The sequence below is a fragment of the Malania oleifera genome, chromosome 12, assembly GCF_029873635.1.
Source record: "Malania oleifera isolate guangnan ecotype guangnan chromosome 12, ASM2987363v1, whole genome shotgun sequence".
In the NCBI taxonomy this organism is placed as follows: domain Eukaryota; kingdom Viridiplantae; phylum Streptophyta; class Magnoliopsida; order Santalales; family Ximeniaceae; genus Malania; species Malania oleifera.
The window spans coordinates 12,528,098-12,544,177 of record NC_080428.1 but is presented as its reverse complement, the minus strand read 5'-3'; the positions used below and the strand labels follow the sequence as shown (position 1 = coordinate 12,544,177).

General features: G+C 38.4%; 1 non-coding gene across 1 annotated transcript; it reads left to right on the top strand.

The window, feature by feature from the left end:
- The first annotated feature begins 7,974 nt into the window (after positions 1-7,974).
- Positions 7,975-8,080, top strand: LOC131145356 (small nucleolar RNA R71). Its single transcript, XR_009134139.1, has one exon. It is a non-coding gene; the product is annotated as a small nucleolar RNA R71 (small nucleolar RNA).
- Positions 8,081-16,080: the final 8,000 nt, after the last annotated feature.

The window sequence follows — 16,080 nt, the reverse complement described above, 5'->3', positions numbered from 1 at the left end:
CAACACATTTAAACAATATAAAAATTATATGTAACAATTTAGGGGGATTAGGAATCAGATTGTAATAGGCAACCACAGTACTCAGACCCACACACACACTCACACACCCACATAGACACATCCACACACACTCATAGCCACACACACACACACACACTCACACACCCACGTAGACACACGCACACACAATCAGACCCACACACACACTCACACACTCATGCAAACACACCCACACACAGTCAGACCTACACACACACATGATCACACACCCACACGCAGAGACACACCCACACACATGGACAGACACAGGCACCACACACGCACACATGTTCAACCTGCAGAAGAAGAAGAAAAAGAACAAAGAAGAAGAAGAAGAAGACTAGGAAGAACCATATGTACCTAAAGGTTCGACGAGCAAAGGCGACGAGATTCAGCGAGCGGCGGTGGTGGGAGGAGGTTTGGCGAGCAACAATGAGCAACTGAGGGAGGGAAAGAAAGGGGCAACCGAGGGAGAGAAAGGGGCAACCGAGGGAGGGAAAGAAATGGGCGAGGGAAAGAAAGGAAGGAGAGCTCGGGGATTTGGGGATTTTAACTAGACTATTAGTGATGGTATTAAAACCGTCACTAAGACTATTAAAACCATCACTAATAGTCTTTTATTAGTGACGGTTCTCCTAAACCAACAATAATAGTTTGTCATTCAAAACTAAAATTAAAAATGTTGTACCAATTAGGGGTGAGCATGTATAATTTTGGGAAACCCAAATTCACCGAATTAAGCAACCAATTTCGGTCAATTCGGTTCAGTCAATGAATAGGGTTGGTTCGATTCATCAGTTACAATTTTACCAATTTTCGGTTCATCGGTTATCAGTTTGGTTAACCGAATTAATAATTAATTACAAATTTAAATATAAATTAATACTTAAAGCTACTCTAGAGTGTTTTGATAACCATTTAGTCACTAATTTATATTTTATTAATTTTATTAATAATAAAATTAATAGATTAATTAGCTGCTTAATTAAGCTGAATGATTAGTGACGGTTGATGAAAACCGTCAAAAATATAAAGACTATTACATACGATCTTTCTTCTTGGACAATATATATCAACAACAGTTCCTATCTGTCCACATGCTATGAAGATAGTTGCATACTGGCCCATCTAAATTGTAATCATCTTCACAAGCAACCCACCCATGCATGCACTGGCATGGCTGTTGCAGAGTGAATCTCTTTTTGGCTTAACTGCGGCCGATACCAACCTCAAATTTCTTCGCTCAGACGGCTAGCTCCTGGTAATCCATATATACACTTGGTTCATTATTAATGACATCTCTCCTAATTTTTTTTCGTCCACTGTGTTAAGAACAATAATCTTAGTCCCTGGCTAGACATATAGATCTTTCCTTCAGATTTGAAAAAGGTTACTTCTATTAGCTAGGAAAAGCGAGAAAATATTTTCATGATCGACCTGATTCATTCAAGAAGCTAAAACTAAAAATGAGTAATGCTTCCATGAAACCTTTGCATAATACTACAAAGTTTGTCTCAAAGAAGCTGGAAAAGTCTTTCTCAAGTGGTGAAAGTACTGGAACTTTATTAGGGGGCAAGCTATATAATTAATATGATATGTACGGGCTCTGGTCCCATAAAACCTAGGACAAGCTCTGAATTGTAATCATCTTAATTCCATGAACAGTTTCAAAAGATCTCTCAAACTAGCTCAATTGCATAATTAAAAATCACAAATTAATAAAGTATACACCTTGGCATTAATCTTGAGTGGAACATTTGTAAGATACTGGTCATTAACTCTAGTAGGAGCAATGCAATGAGTGACAATTCCAAAATTAGCAAGATTCTTTCGCTTCCAAGGACCTTAAACATTAGATAGATTCATTTGCACCAACCAAAAATTAACTTTATAAATACAAAACAAACTAGCCACAACCATAAAGATCGGAGTTCTTCCTCTCCGGAAGAAGGCAAAGAAGGAATTTTGGAGCTCTGGGAAGTTTAGATTGTATATCTTCAAACATTTTCTCCACTCTAACAATAGGTGGAGCCTATCTAGATTGAGGTCGGGTTCTCTTAAAATACATTGAATGGAGGTTTAATGACCTACAGAACATATGACAAAGAACTTCCATTAATCTCAACTCTTATATTGCAGAAAACATAATAATAAAACTTAAATTCCTTTCATTTCTCCACATTTGATTAAATCTCTCACAAGACCACGTATATCACATCGAGTTGAGAAATTTTCAATAGCCCAACGTTCAATCTTTACTTGCTTCACTAGTTTCTAAAAAAAGCACAAAGAATATTGTGAGATAAGTTGAACTAAGATCATAATATGACAGAACATAAGGAGAAGCACCTTATTGTTGAAATTACATCTCCCATTTTTAGGGAAGAAATCCTCTCCATTTCCTACTTTCAACTACAATAAAACAAAATAAGATCAAATAAGATACAAACCCAAGCTCAGCATTCCACGCAAGGGAAGGTCAAGTTAAAATTCAATCTGTACGTACAACTAAAACAATATTACAACCTATTTCAGTATTTCATTTAAATGAAAAACATATGCTCCCTGGGTGCCGACAGAACTCAACTTTCTACTTGAGTAAACTGGGAACTAATTGAGACCCCGCAAGAACGTAGCATGGGCTCAGCATCATAATTGTTGATTTTTAAAGCCTACAAGAAATCCATGAAGTATTGACCAAAAATCTAAGCAAATCATGCTGAGTATTACATCATCAGTTACAATTTCAGTCGAGACATTTACATCACCCAAAACTTTGATCCTTTCTTGGGGCTTTTGTCTTGATTTCTCCACTAGTGAAGCCCAATTTGTAGGGTGCTTAAAGCTTTTGTATACCATTGCAATGAAACCATCGAACAAAGTTATTCAAAGAAAAGTGCCCACATATTTAAACCATATATACAACAATCATTTAGGCAAATCTCTCAAACAAAAAGAAATAAAAAACCACAACAATTCACCTCAAGAGGAATGAAAGTGGGTCTCTTTGGCTTCCCATGGAAGATCTGCTTAATACTGCAATTCTATGTGACGATAATTAACAAAATAATCGTAAACGGTCACTTCAAGTGCTTCATCATCTCCATCCTTTCCACCTCTCTGCTTCAACGAAAACCTACAACAAAGGGAGGGCAAGACCACTCAATTAAATTCACTCATTCAATATTTTCTTAGTTTTGTGAAGGAAAAATAAAGATCATGATAAGTGAAACATAAGAACCCTAAAAAAGTAACGGAATCCATAACAAGGAATGAAAAACTTCTGTTGAGAAATTGCTAAAAAAATTTCAGCAATGACAAGAAGAAGAAGAAGAAGAAGAAGAAGAAGAACCTGACGGAATGACCTCAGGCGAGTAGCGGGAAGCAATAGCGGCAGCGATGGCGGCGGCAGCGGGAATATTGGCTGCAGGGGGTTCGACCCAAGAGATTGGGGAAAAAGGGAGATTGGGAAAGGAGGGAGGAGGGAGAAATGCGAGGGAAAATGGAGGCAGATTAGGAAATCGTGTGGAAAAGGTAAATTTAATAGGTTAGAGTATTAATGACGGTTTACAAAACTGTCACTAATACTAGATTATTAGTGAAGAATCCTCTAAACCATCAATAATACCCTATTATTGGCGACGATACTCTAAACCGTCACTAATATTGTTAACTAAATTATTTTTATATTTTTAAAATCAAAACACTATTAGTGACGGTTTCATAAACCGTCATTACTAATAGACTAAGAACGATGAATCTTGGGAACCGTCACCAATATAGTTATATAAATTATTTTTATATTTTTTTCAATAAAAACTATTAGTAAAGGTTTTAAAAGTCATCACTAATAATTGACTATTAGTGACGAATCCTCTTAACCATCACTAGTAGTATTAAATAAATTATTTTTATATTTTTTTAAATAAAAAACTATTAGTGACGGTTCCTAAAACCATCACTAATAATTGGCTATTAGTGACGACTCCTATGAATCGTCACTAATAGTGTTAAATAAATTTTTTAATATTTTTTAAATAAAAAACTATTAGTGGACGGTTCCTAAAACCGTCACTAATAATTGGTTATTAGTGACGGCTCCTCTGAACCGTCACTAATAGTGTTAAATAAATTATTTTTATATTGTTTAAATAATAAAACTATTAGTGACGGTTCCTAAAGCCATCACTAGTAATTGGCAATTAGTCACGAATCCTCGAAACCGTCAGTAATAGTGTTAAATAAATTATTTTTATTTATTAATACAATAATAGTAGTGACGATTACTTAATCGTCACTAATAATTGACTTTCAGTGACGAATATAATTCGTCACTACCCCAAGAGTCATAGCAAATATTTTCTCGGGATAATTTCTGTGCGAAAAATGGTTTCCCGTGATAGATTGAGCAAGAAAACCGATTGTCAATGACGGTTTTGAAATCGTCACTAATAGTGCTGTATTAGTGACGGTTGCTAAAACCGTGTCACTAATATGACACTATTAGTGACGAAATTGAATCCGTCACTAATACTTTTGTCGCTAAAAACCAGTTTTTTGTAGTAAATGAGAATTAATCTTGAATAGGAGTCCATGAAATAAGTTTATCTCCAGGGATGACTCAGCTTTCACATCTTGAATAGGCTACAAGACCTAAGTTTCTATTTCCCCACTTGATGTCACCTCTAAGCTAGCAAATGTAAGAATAAGTCCAGTATACAAAAAATATCCAGAAAAAGGGAAAGTTGAGTTTCAAAAACTTTGAGTTGACATCAAAACTCAAAAGGACGAAAAATGGCTCAACAGTACCTCACAAGGTGTCATAGTCGCCACGGGTGCTCTCTTAGTGCTCTTAAGGACCCCTAAGTGTTACGAGTCATGTGAACACGTGTTTTTAGCCTCATGAGATATCATATGGATACAAAATTTTATACAGCCAGATTAACACAAACGAACCGCTAGTCAACCTACATAGAGTTACAGTCCCTAAATTAACCATATAAAGGGAAACTAAACATAAATGACCCACTACATTATCAGGGAGCATAATAGGGTCATGTTAGTGATGGGCCTAAACATGTAACTTCTAGGTTATATGCAAGTATGTAAAGGGTATAAATTAGTGTTAATTATGGCATATTCCAAGTGTTTATTGAAAAATTTAAATTTCTATCATTTTGTGCTAAAAGATGCCATGCAGTGTTTCCATGCAGCATTGCCTACCCTCGACCCCCAACTTAGAACTTCAATGTCCTTATTGACGTGGGAAAAGAAATAACAGAACTTGGGAATAGGAGAGGAAAAACACTGCCTGGTGTAATGGAGATCAAATGATGTACCTGCATCAAATATGTTCAATCCGGAAACAATATACAAGCAAGAGTACACTATAACACAAAAGACTAAACAAAAACACCATGAGCTTTGCATTAATGTCAAAGACAATACACGATGCATAGATCAGTACAAGCATCGGACTGTCATCCAAAAACATGATGTTTGGAAAAGAAAAGAAAAGAAAAAGATGCATTGATATGAAAGACAATACACGATGCATATTCAGTACAAGCGTCAGACTGTCATCCAAAAACATGATGTTTGGCAAAGAAAAGAAAAGAAAAAGAAAATGTGCTGCAGAAGCATGATGCATAGGAGGAGCGTAGCAGAAAACTGGATTCTAAGTGGTTAGCCGTAGACCCATCCTACTCGTCATCTTTCAATCTTCCACCATTATCATCCGAGTTGATTCCCCCTAACTTTTCCTAAGGCTTACTCTAAAAATTCTAAACCATAATTTTCCTAATCTAAGGATTCAAAAATAAATAAAAATTCTTGGGTTGCCTCCCAGAAGCGCTAAGTTTACCATATTTAGCCAGACGCATTAATGCTCACGTCACACTCAACCTGGTTTGAAGTTAAAATTTTCCTCCCCTCTGTCCTTGTCACCCCCTTTATTGCTTACCCCTAACTTTTCCTCTAGACTGAAGTCCGTATCATAGGTTGTAGAAGGTTGCTCATGAAGGTCCTCCAAGTCAGAGATGGGGAGTTTTTTTGGGCTAAGGTGTACCATCCAAAGGGTCCTTCCACAGGATTGAAGGATCCCTTTCTCCCACATTTTTATCAATTGAGTTAGTGTCCACAGATTGAATGACTCTAAGTGGATGTTGGGACACATGAATTATGTTCAGCCTTAGTTGCTTATGGCCAAGGGAGATGTCTATAATCCTTATTCTGCACTGAATATAGGCATTAGCCGTGGCTAAAAATGGTCGTCCCAAAAGAACAGGGATTAGATTCGTGGAAGGCTCCATATCTAGGATAATGAAATTGACCGGGTAATGAAATTTTTCCACCTTGACCACTACATCCTCTACCACACCTTGGGGTTTCTTAAGGGATCGATCAGCAAGACACAATGTAACTGAGGTGGGTTACAGTATTTTGAGGTTAAGTTGTTGGTAAGCGCAGTACGGAAGGATGTTCTTGCTTGCCCCTAAATCTAAAAGAGCCCCATCAATGGCATGACCGCCGATTACACATGAAAGAGTGGGTGATCCTAGATCTTTTACCTTAGGAATGAGGTGCCCTAATATCATTAAGCTCATGTGCATGGTCTTCTTAACCAAACCATTCATATGCACCCTTGACTCTTGTTTCTACACTAACAAGTCCTTAAGGAACTCTGTGAACCCAGGTGATTGCTTGATACCATTTAGGAGAGGCTTGTCAACCCTTACTTGTTTAAACATGTCTCATATGGACTCATTTGAGGCCTCTTTCCTAAATATAGAAGGTGTACGAGGAGCTGTGGGATGTGCTACTGGCGGGATATGAAAGGCCCAATGAGGGGTGAAGTGAAGTTTGGTCCTTCCAGTGATAGGTGTGGAATTAAGGGGTTAATGCACTAAACTTAAGGAAGATAGGGTGCAAGAATCAACATTGGGTACTACCCTATTTTCCTCCTTCTCCTTTCCCTCGCTCAACTCCTTTTCATCCTTAATCTTTTTTATCTCATTATTCTATAGAGCGGATACCGCCTGGGCCTGCTCATGATATGATGAAGGCTCAACGTTTGGTTCACATTCTACTCCATATTGTCCCTTGGGGTTCACTATGGGCTGACTCGGTAACTTACCCTCATCTTTCCGACTCAAAGTAGAAGCTAGTTACCCCATGGTGGCTTCTAGCTTTGCGATGGACTAGCAATGGGAATGAAGAAGTTGTCGATCTATTTGATGATCAATCTCAGTGCTTTTAAGGGCTTTTAGCACCGTATCCTAGAAAGAATAGTATTTGGGTTGAGGAGGAGGTGGTTGCTGAAATGATGAAGGTCTGGGAGCAAATGTGGGATGATTTTGACAATTGTAAGGGTGAGAGGGTTGAGCATCTAAAGCTTGTGGAGGTCTTTGGGATTGAAAAATCAGAGCTTGTTGCCTCCAGGAGAAATTGGGATGTTGTTTCCACCCAAGGTTGTATGCATTTGAATATGGGTCGTTTGACGGCCTATCATACCAATTATGGGTGACTTTTACTTCCTCCTGCACAAGATCAAGCTGGGATGGAGCATGTGGGCTATTGTAACATGAATGGGAAGGATCAGAGCAGATTGCACACACCTCTGCACAAGCCTGTAGTTGTTGTGGTTGCCTTAAGGACAAGCATTGATCTAACTTTTTAGATATGCTGTGTAGAGTGGGTGCCAAGTCATGATCTGAGGTCAACTTGTAAACTCCCTTAGGTTTGGAAGCGGATGGATTAGGCGGTTTACGAGCAGCGACATTGTGCTGTTGGGAATTCTCAGCTAGGTTCTCAAAGAGAACCCATGCCTCATTTTCATACTTAGTGAGGAAAGTACCTCCGCATGATGCATCAACCATCGACCTGTCTCTCTCAGCTAACCCTTCATAAAAGGTTCGAACTAATTGCCACTTGGGGACCTGATGATGTGGGCATTTATGGAATAGGTCCCTAAAGCATTCCCAAGTCTCAAAAAAGAGTTCCCCATCCATATGTGAGAAGCTCATGATGGTTCTCCCAAGCTAGTTCATCTTCCCAATTGGGAAGTACTTTTTCAAGAATTCATGTTGCATGGTGGCCCAGTTGGCCACCGAGTTCGGTTCTAAGGATGTCAGCCAATATTTGGCCTTAGTATTTAGAGAGAACGGAAAGAGCCTAAGATGGAGAGCATCATCACTTAAATTAGGTATACGGATGGTGAAGTAGATTTTCAAGAATTCATCTAGATGCTGGTAAGGATTTTCTATAGAGTTCCCATAAAAGGTGGGTAGCATCGAGATGATTGAAGTCTTAATCTCGAATTGGGCCGCCTGGACATTTGGGAATTGGATATAAGACGACAAGGTGTATGCATTAGGTACAAAGTAGTCCTTAAGCGGCCAAAGGGGCTGCTCTTCTACCATAGGTAGGCAGGGAGCTTGGGGTTCTGGGATTTGTTCAGCGGGAACCGATGGTCGTTCAGCCATGCTTTTCAGTTCAGATGACTCAGGAATCTTAGGATTAGAGGTAGGTTTCCTAGAAGATCTACGAGATTTATTAATCTCGGGGTCTAGGACACAAACCAAATATACACACTTGATGCACATAGATTTAAGACTTTGAAATCAACAAACAAAAATTAAAAAAAAACAAAGCAACAATATCCTAAAGTGGAAGTTGGCTTATAACCATATCTAAGTCCCTGACAACGATGCCAAAATTTGGTAGACTCACCAAGGCTTGAGTCCTTAACTACCAAAAATAATATTTATAAAACCTAACTTAATCCCAAGTTCAGTAGAAAGTGGAGAAGTCGAGTGTCGATCCTCTAGGACTTAAAGCGCAGTTATCGAACCACTTCCAAATTAATCTATTGTAGCCTTGTGTAAAAGAAAAGTAAAAGATGATATTTTTCAAGGTATTTTCTATCAAATAATGGAAAGCATGTAAATGAAAGCATGTAAATCTAACTTAACTCTACTTCTACAAAGCAATGCTTAATCATGAATAACACCTGGGATGTTGTTGGCATAATCTAAGTTCAGTGAGTTTACCATATTAAGCTAACTAGAACCCGACTAAACAATCAAAGGAGCTGCTCGATGGCATAGAGTAGCAAGGGTGCACCAACTGTCCAGAGCATGGTCGGGAACCGAAGTATACTCTATCACAATTATCATGAGAACCTTTGTGGGAGACTGTAGCCTAGTACGTGTATCTGACTGAAGCTGTAGAAGTGCTTATCCTGTCAACTAGACATTCATCATAACCAAGTGATAATGGAAAGCATTTAAATGAAATTGGTGAAGAGAAAGCATGTAAAAGATCATCCCTTTAGTATTCAGAACGTCTATCACTAATGCCAAAAGGTACAAGAGAGTGATCATGTAAGGTACATAGAGAGCATATGAACGCTGCTGGTTGTCACTAGCCGCCGGGCACTTCACACACAAACCGAAATAGGAATTGAAATCTAATCTAACTAATCTACAATGGCTCTTAATGACATCTTAAGTCTATCACTAACCTAAGAGAGGCCAAAGAGGAACCTAGAGCTCATCTTTTAAGCGATTATTTATAGGCTCTAGGGTTTACAAGGTTTGATTTTTAGTTTAGGAAAGTTTGCAGAAAATCTCGCGCAAAAGATCGTCGCTCTCAACCAAGTCGCTACTATGCTTCCCTTGTGTGCTCCTTGGTCGATTCTCTCGAGAAAGTAGGGATTTGAATCTTCAACATTGTCGACTTAGTCGTGCTATGGGGCCTTGATAGTCGAGTTGCTGATCGAGGCTTGAAGGATCTCGAACTTTAGGGAATCTTAGGTACTCAACATAGTGGCCCTTCATGGTCTCTCTGGTCAAACACTTTGTCGAGGCTCTCGGTAATTCTGATCTCAGTTCTGGCTTAGTATCTCGACGTGGTCACCCTAGAGAGTCACTTGGTCAAGGACTTAGTCGATCCTTGCAGCAATTCTTCCTCAGTTTGAACTTGGGAACCTGCAAGCAAAGACTTAGTCGCCCCCTTATACTGCTAGTTGCACCACTTCGTTGAGCAAAGCCTTATTATCCTTTAATGACTTGAAGCTCCAGGAGTTTGGCTGAATATCTGATTTAAGCTTTGTGTGTCTCCAAATTCTCCTTTAGCTTCTCGTATGCTTAATTCCTTGATCTTAACCTATTTTTCTTGAAAAGACGAACAAATCTTACATAGCTCTTAACAATGATAACTTTGAGTAATTACATAATAAAACAAGGATAAACAAAGGTAAATGAGGGTCTAAAATCATGCATTTTAGGGTCTCATCATCTTGGATACGGAACCTTCCAACCCAACCAAGGATCCAATTCATGTATTATTAGGACGACCATTCTTAGCTATGGCTAATGCCTATATTCAGTGTAGGACTAGGATCATGGAAGTGTCATTTGGCAATATACAGCTCTGAATGAATGTATTTCATGCTTCCCAACATCGAATTGAGGATGTCCAAGTTATGAACGTTGACTTGATTGATGAATGTGTTGAGGAAGTGGCTCCCTCGATTCTATGGAGGGATCCCCTAGAGGATGTACTTAAGCCGGAGAGCCCCTTTATATCTAGCCTAGAGGACCTGTATGAACAAATTCTTACCATTCATGAGTCGGTCGTCATATTATAGGGACGACTATGGGTAAGTGAGACCCAGTTTAATGAGTAGATAATGGAAGACTCTCTTATTTTTTAACCTAGGTGAGTTTGAATTGAGTGTCTATTGCATCTGGCTGAAGACGATAAACTTAGTGCTTCTAGGAGGTAACCCGAGTGTTTTTCTTCTATTTTTATTCTTTCTTTATGTCCTTTGGTTGTATAGTGTAGAGTATATAGGGTCTATAGTCCTTAGAATAGGTTTTAGGTTAGTTATATGTGCGACTAGAGCATGACCAGTACGCATAGGTGCAACCTAGTCGAAGCCATGAAAGCCTTATGAACTTCCAAAGTACTGAGAGGTTCAACCAGGGTGCGACCAACACTCCATTTGGGCATGACTTGGTCAAGAGTTAGTGTTTATGTTTCAATTGGGGGTGCGACCAGGGCGTGACTAGCACAAGGCTGGTGCGACCTAGTCGAGACTATCAAAAATCGTTTTTAAACCTTTTCTCTCACGAAGTTCAAACCACTCTTTCTCTTGATTCTTTGGTCTTCCCTCGTTGCACCTCCCTCCAACCTAGTCACCCAAACCTCCCTCACGATCCCAGAGCTCCGGTGACCCCTCCGACCACTTGCCCTAACTCTAGAGGCCTTCTTCGCGTGCAGCACTTCTAGTTCATTGCACCTAGGGTTTCTTCCTAGGGCCTTCTCCAGCAGCTGTGACCCTCTATCTCACCTTCGAGCACCCATATCTCTTCCTCTTCCTCACCTTACATCTTCCCCTTCCACCTATATATCTCACCATCTCCCTGATCACCTTCATCCCTCCTTCATCTGACAGTTAAGGGATGATCCATCATCTGGGTCTGAGCATATGCCACCTACACCGGCACCATCGAAGGGTTGAGCTGTTAGAGATTTATACTGAAAGACATGCTTTATGTAATCAGTTTTATTTTTTATTAATAACTTCTATTATTCCATTTTAATGAGAATCTTTGCGAGCAATGTTTGCCTGAGATTATCTATTTAATGATTATGCACGTGTGTCTTTTATTTTATATAGTATGTGATCTAGTGTGTAGAGTACGACTTACACATAGGAGATTAGATCATCAGTTCTTATAGAATATAAATTTATTATTCACAGTCTTAAATGGAATTGGACACACCATTGGTAGGATTGTAGCACAAGGTTTTAATAGGTCTGTCTTGACTATGGGGAATGGTATAGTTCCAACTCCTTGTGCTAGTACACTTTGTGTGTATTGAACATGACTGTCTTGGGGTAATTGTTTTTATACTGACTATATAAAACAATTAATGCCTCATGATTATTATGAGTGCTTATGCGCTTAATCCTGATATGATTATTGGACACGTGCATATAATGTTTATTACTTTGATTCATAGAAAAGTGAGATTTTTTATGGGTCAATACACTCAGTGAGTTGGGTAATGACATTATGTGTATGAAAAACATTAATTATTGATGGAATCCACGTCTGGGTATTAGGATTGATGATACCCTCTTGAGGAAGCTTATAAGTTTTGATTGTGTCAAACCCTACAGGTGAATTTTGAATCCGACACATCAAATAAGTTAAGTGGAAGGTCTCAGGGAATTAATATGTCAATTAATTAAATTTTTAGTAATTTAATTTAATTGACAGGTATCTGTAATCTTTATATGAGGAGATAAATAAACATATAATAATAGGAGCTCGAAATTTAATTTCGAATATGACAGGGAGTGCAATTATAATTCTTTAGTGGTATGAATTGTAATTAATGTAATTAAGGATTAATCCGGGTCGGATTAGGAATTATTAATTACGTTGGAAGCCCTAGTCATATTTGCCTAGAGGTCCCTACTGTAACCTATATACACGCGCTCCATTCAACGGTGAGGGTTAAACGAAAATACACATACAGAGGCAAACGTCTTTGTGAGAAGCAAACCCTAGCCCCCCGCTGACGAGCCCACTCTCTGAGGAGCAAGGCGTGTTTGAAGAATATAGTAGAAGATCCCTAGTCTTCATCAAAAGTTCTTCTTTGATCTCGCAGATCCGGAGTTCCTCTTCATGCTTGCAGATTTGGGAGTTCTTCTACATGCTTGCAAATTCGAGATTAAACCAGAGATATCTCGCAGGTATGATCCTAATCACATAATTAGGATTTGCAAAATCAAATTTTTATTGTGATCCAGGTTTGAAAGATCGAATTTTTGTTTAACCTGGGTATGCAAGATCGTTTTTTTTAGTTATCTGTATGCACTACAGCCAGATCTTAGGGCTATTCCACAGCAGACCCTTTCAATTGGTATCGGAGTCAGGTTGATACTATATACGGATGATAATACCATTGTTGACCTTATTGGTCACACCCGATTTTGATTTATGACAAATACTCATTGTATCTAATGAGTGTTTGAGTTTTTGTGCAGTACTATGAGTGTTAAGATCAAGATGTGCACAAAGCAAGTAAAGCCTGAAGACCAATTTCTATTCAGTATTGTAATATGTCTCATTTAATTGGTCTGTAATAGTAACTAGGGCTCTGGTTTGTAATAAGCTCACACACATCACATGTATGATAATACGTAAGCTCAAACAAACCATAATGCAAAATGACCTTAGGGTTTACAGTCGACCGAAATCGGACTTTTTTGGCGTCTTAATTTTGGACATAAATGACCCTAAGACACACACATTTGCACATATGTTTGTTAGGCACTTAATTAGGGTTCGTATGTCTCAAAATGGGACTGAAATGCACACTTGGTGCACTTTAGGTCGACCGAACCAGGCAGTTCATTTTGCCCTGGTCGACTGAACCAGGCCCGGGTCAACAGTTGACCAAGGCTCTGGTCGACCGAACCAGGTAGTTCAAAAACTCCTGGTCGATCGAAACATCTATGGGTCAACATTTTGACCATCTAGTCGATCGAGCCATTTTTGTACACCAACTACCTGGTCGACCGAGGGTCCTCGGGAGAAATCCCTGCAGTCTGGTCGACCGAACTAGCCAATTCAAAATGGCCTAGTCGACCCAACCTCGAAAAATTGAGAAATCGCTCTCCCCTAGTCGACTGAGCCTTCAGTTCAAAAGTCCCTTGGTCGACCGAACCATGTGAGACTTGGTCGACTGAAACATTTCTAGTCGACCGAACCTCTCAGGTTGCCCTGATTTTTACCGCAGTTAAATATTTTTTAAATAGGGTTAAAATGCTTTAAAAGTCATTAAACTTTCTTAATAATACCCAATAGGTCCCCAACGGTCTTATTTTCTCCCATGCCTATATATATGAGATCATTTGTGCAAATGAAAGAGGATTAACCACTTTAATTAGGAGAAATTCTCTGAAATTTCTAAATCTTATAATACTCATATTTGAGCTTCCTATACTCATACTTACCTTCTCATATACTGATTAAACCCTTTGTAAGTTGATTGAGTGCTAGTCTAAATAGGTTTGCTCTCCCACTCTTGATTGATTGATTTGATTTTTTACGAGAGCTAAACCTAAGTGTTCTTAGGGGGCTTTTGCTAATAAGCCTATCCTAAGAAGACTTGTTTAAGCTTCTGAGTATTGTATTTGTGTTGCAATATCTTAGGAAGCTTGTATTTGTTTTTGGGTTGCAAAATCATTTTCAAAACATACTCAAATATCTTGTGTGATTTATATTGATATATTTGTGAAAAGATATTTGTGTTTGTGATAGTGATCTTTGTTGCAATATACACTCACTCATACATTATTTGCTGAATACAAAGATTACACATCTTTTGCAAACCAAGCATATACATCATTTGATACTTACATGCTTGAGATACCCTACTGATTGAAATAGTTGAGACTTGACATCTTTTTGTGAACTTATTGGTTGAATATCTTGTGATACAAAGATTGCTTGTTTGACACTCTCACGTGTGCATTACACTGATAGAAAATACTTTTGAGAGTTGAACCATCTAGACCACATTGAGCTTACATATTGAATCATATTGTGGTGTATGTTATTGCGCGCATTTGGGTACATATCTGCTTTACACGAAAGCACATTCACTATACCATTTGATTGTAATACACATCTGTTCTATTTTCAGGCACGGGCTTGTAGAGGGAGACTAGCCTTGGAATAGTCTCAGATTGGCTTAGACTCGGTTAGGAAAGCTAGGTGTGTCGTCCTGTTAAGGCGTGTAGGTTGAGGTCAGCCTCGCTAATTGACCTGGTTAAGGTTGAGGTCAGCCCTGTGTTAATTTGACTTGGTTGTAAACGGTGCCGCTCCCCCTTAAGTGAGCTATTAGTGGAATCCTCTAGCTTGCGAGCTAGAGGCGGGGACGTAGGCACAGTTGGCTGAACCCCGATAACATATCGTGTGTCTTGTTTATATTTCTGTACTTTATATTTACCGCACATGTATGTAATGGTGTGAATGATGCGTTTGATTTAATTTCCACATTATCTTTATCTACGCATTCGGAATTGCATAAAAAGACCCTAGGTTGTGTAATACTGATTGTGGGATTAGTTGAACCTAGGAAGAAAGTTTAAAGTTCCAATTCACCACCCCCTCTTGGGAATACACCTTTTCTAACAACCATGTTCTTCATTTTTCAAACCAGTGCATGCGTAGGATAAAATGTGTGGATGTGCTAACTTCTGTTTTGCAGCGTTCTGCTCTGTTATTATGGTCACACGAATGTATGGTTTATGATTGCGATTATTTAAAAATTCGTAGCATGTGAACTCCAGATTATGGAGGCATAGGATTCTATAATCTATCGTAGGTTCATCCAAGACGCATGCACAGTTGCGACGCATAGCAGTGGTGAAAACTGGGTGAAACCCTTGTTGCAAAATAGTGATTAAATGGTCACTGGCGGTGCATAGTAGTGGTGGAAAAGAAGAAAAATCCTAGAATAGTGTTGCAGTTTAAATTTGAATTTGAGTTTGAATTTAAATTTGAATTTAAATTGAATTTGAATTTGAATTTGAATTTTAAATTAAATGGAGGGTTTAGAAATAGACTTGTAGCCACATTCTACAGGCCGGACCCCCTCCGATTACCGACACTCCGTAATGGCCAGCAAGGAATCACGGTTTTTTGATGCGAGCTGCTGGACCATAATAGCTGAGATTTTTATTATATCATATTTCTTGTTTATGTATGCTTGCATGACATATTTTTTGTTCTTATGTTTTGTCATTAGCATGTAAGATTTAATATTTCAATATTAATTTATGCATGTGCAACTAGAGAATAAAATTAATTCCCAAGTTATAATTTAAAAAAAAAATAATTTAAGGGAATTTGGAATTTTATTTGTTGCGTGTATTTTAGTTATCAATATTGGAATTTTAAATTTATTGGAATATTAAACACGTGCAAATTTGCATCCCTCATGAATTAAATA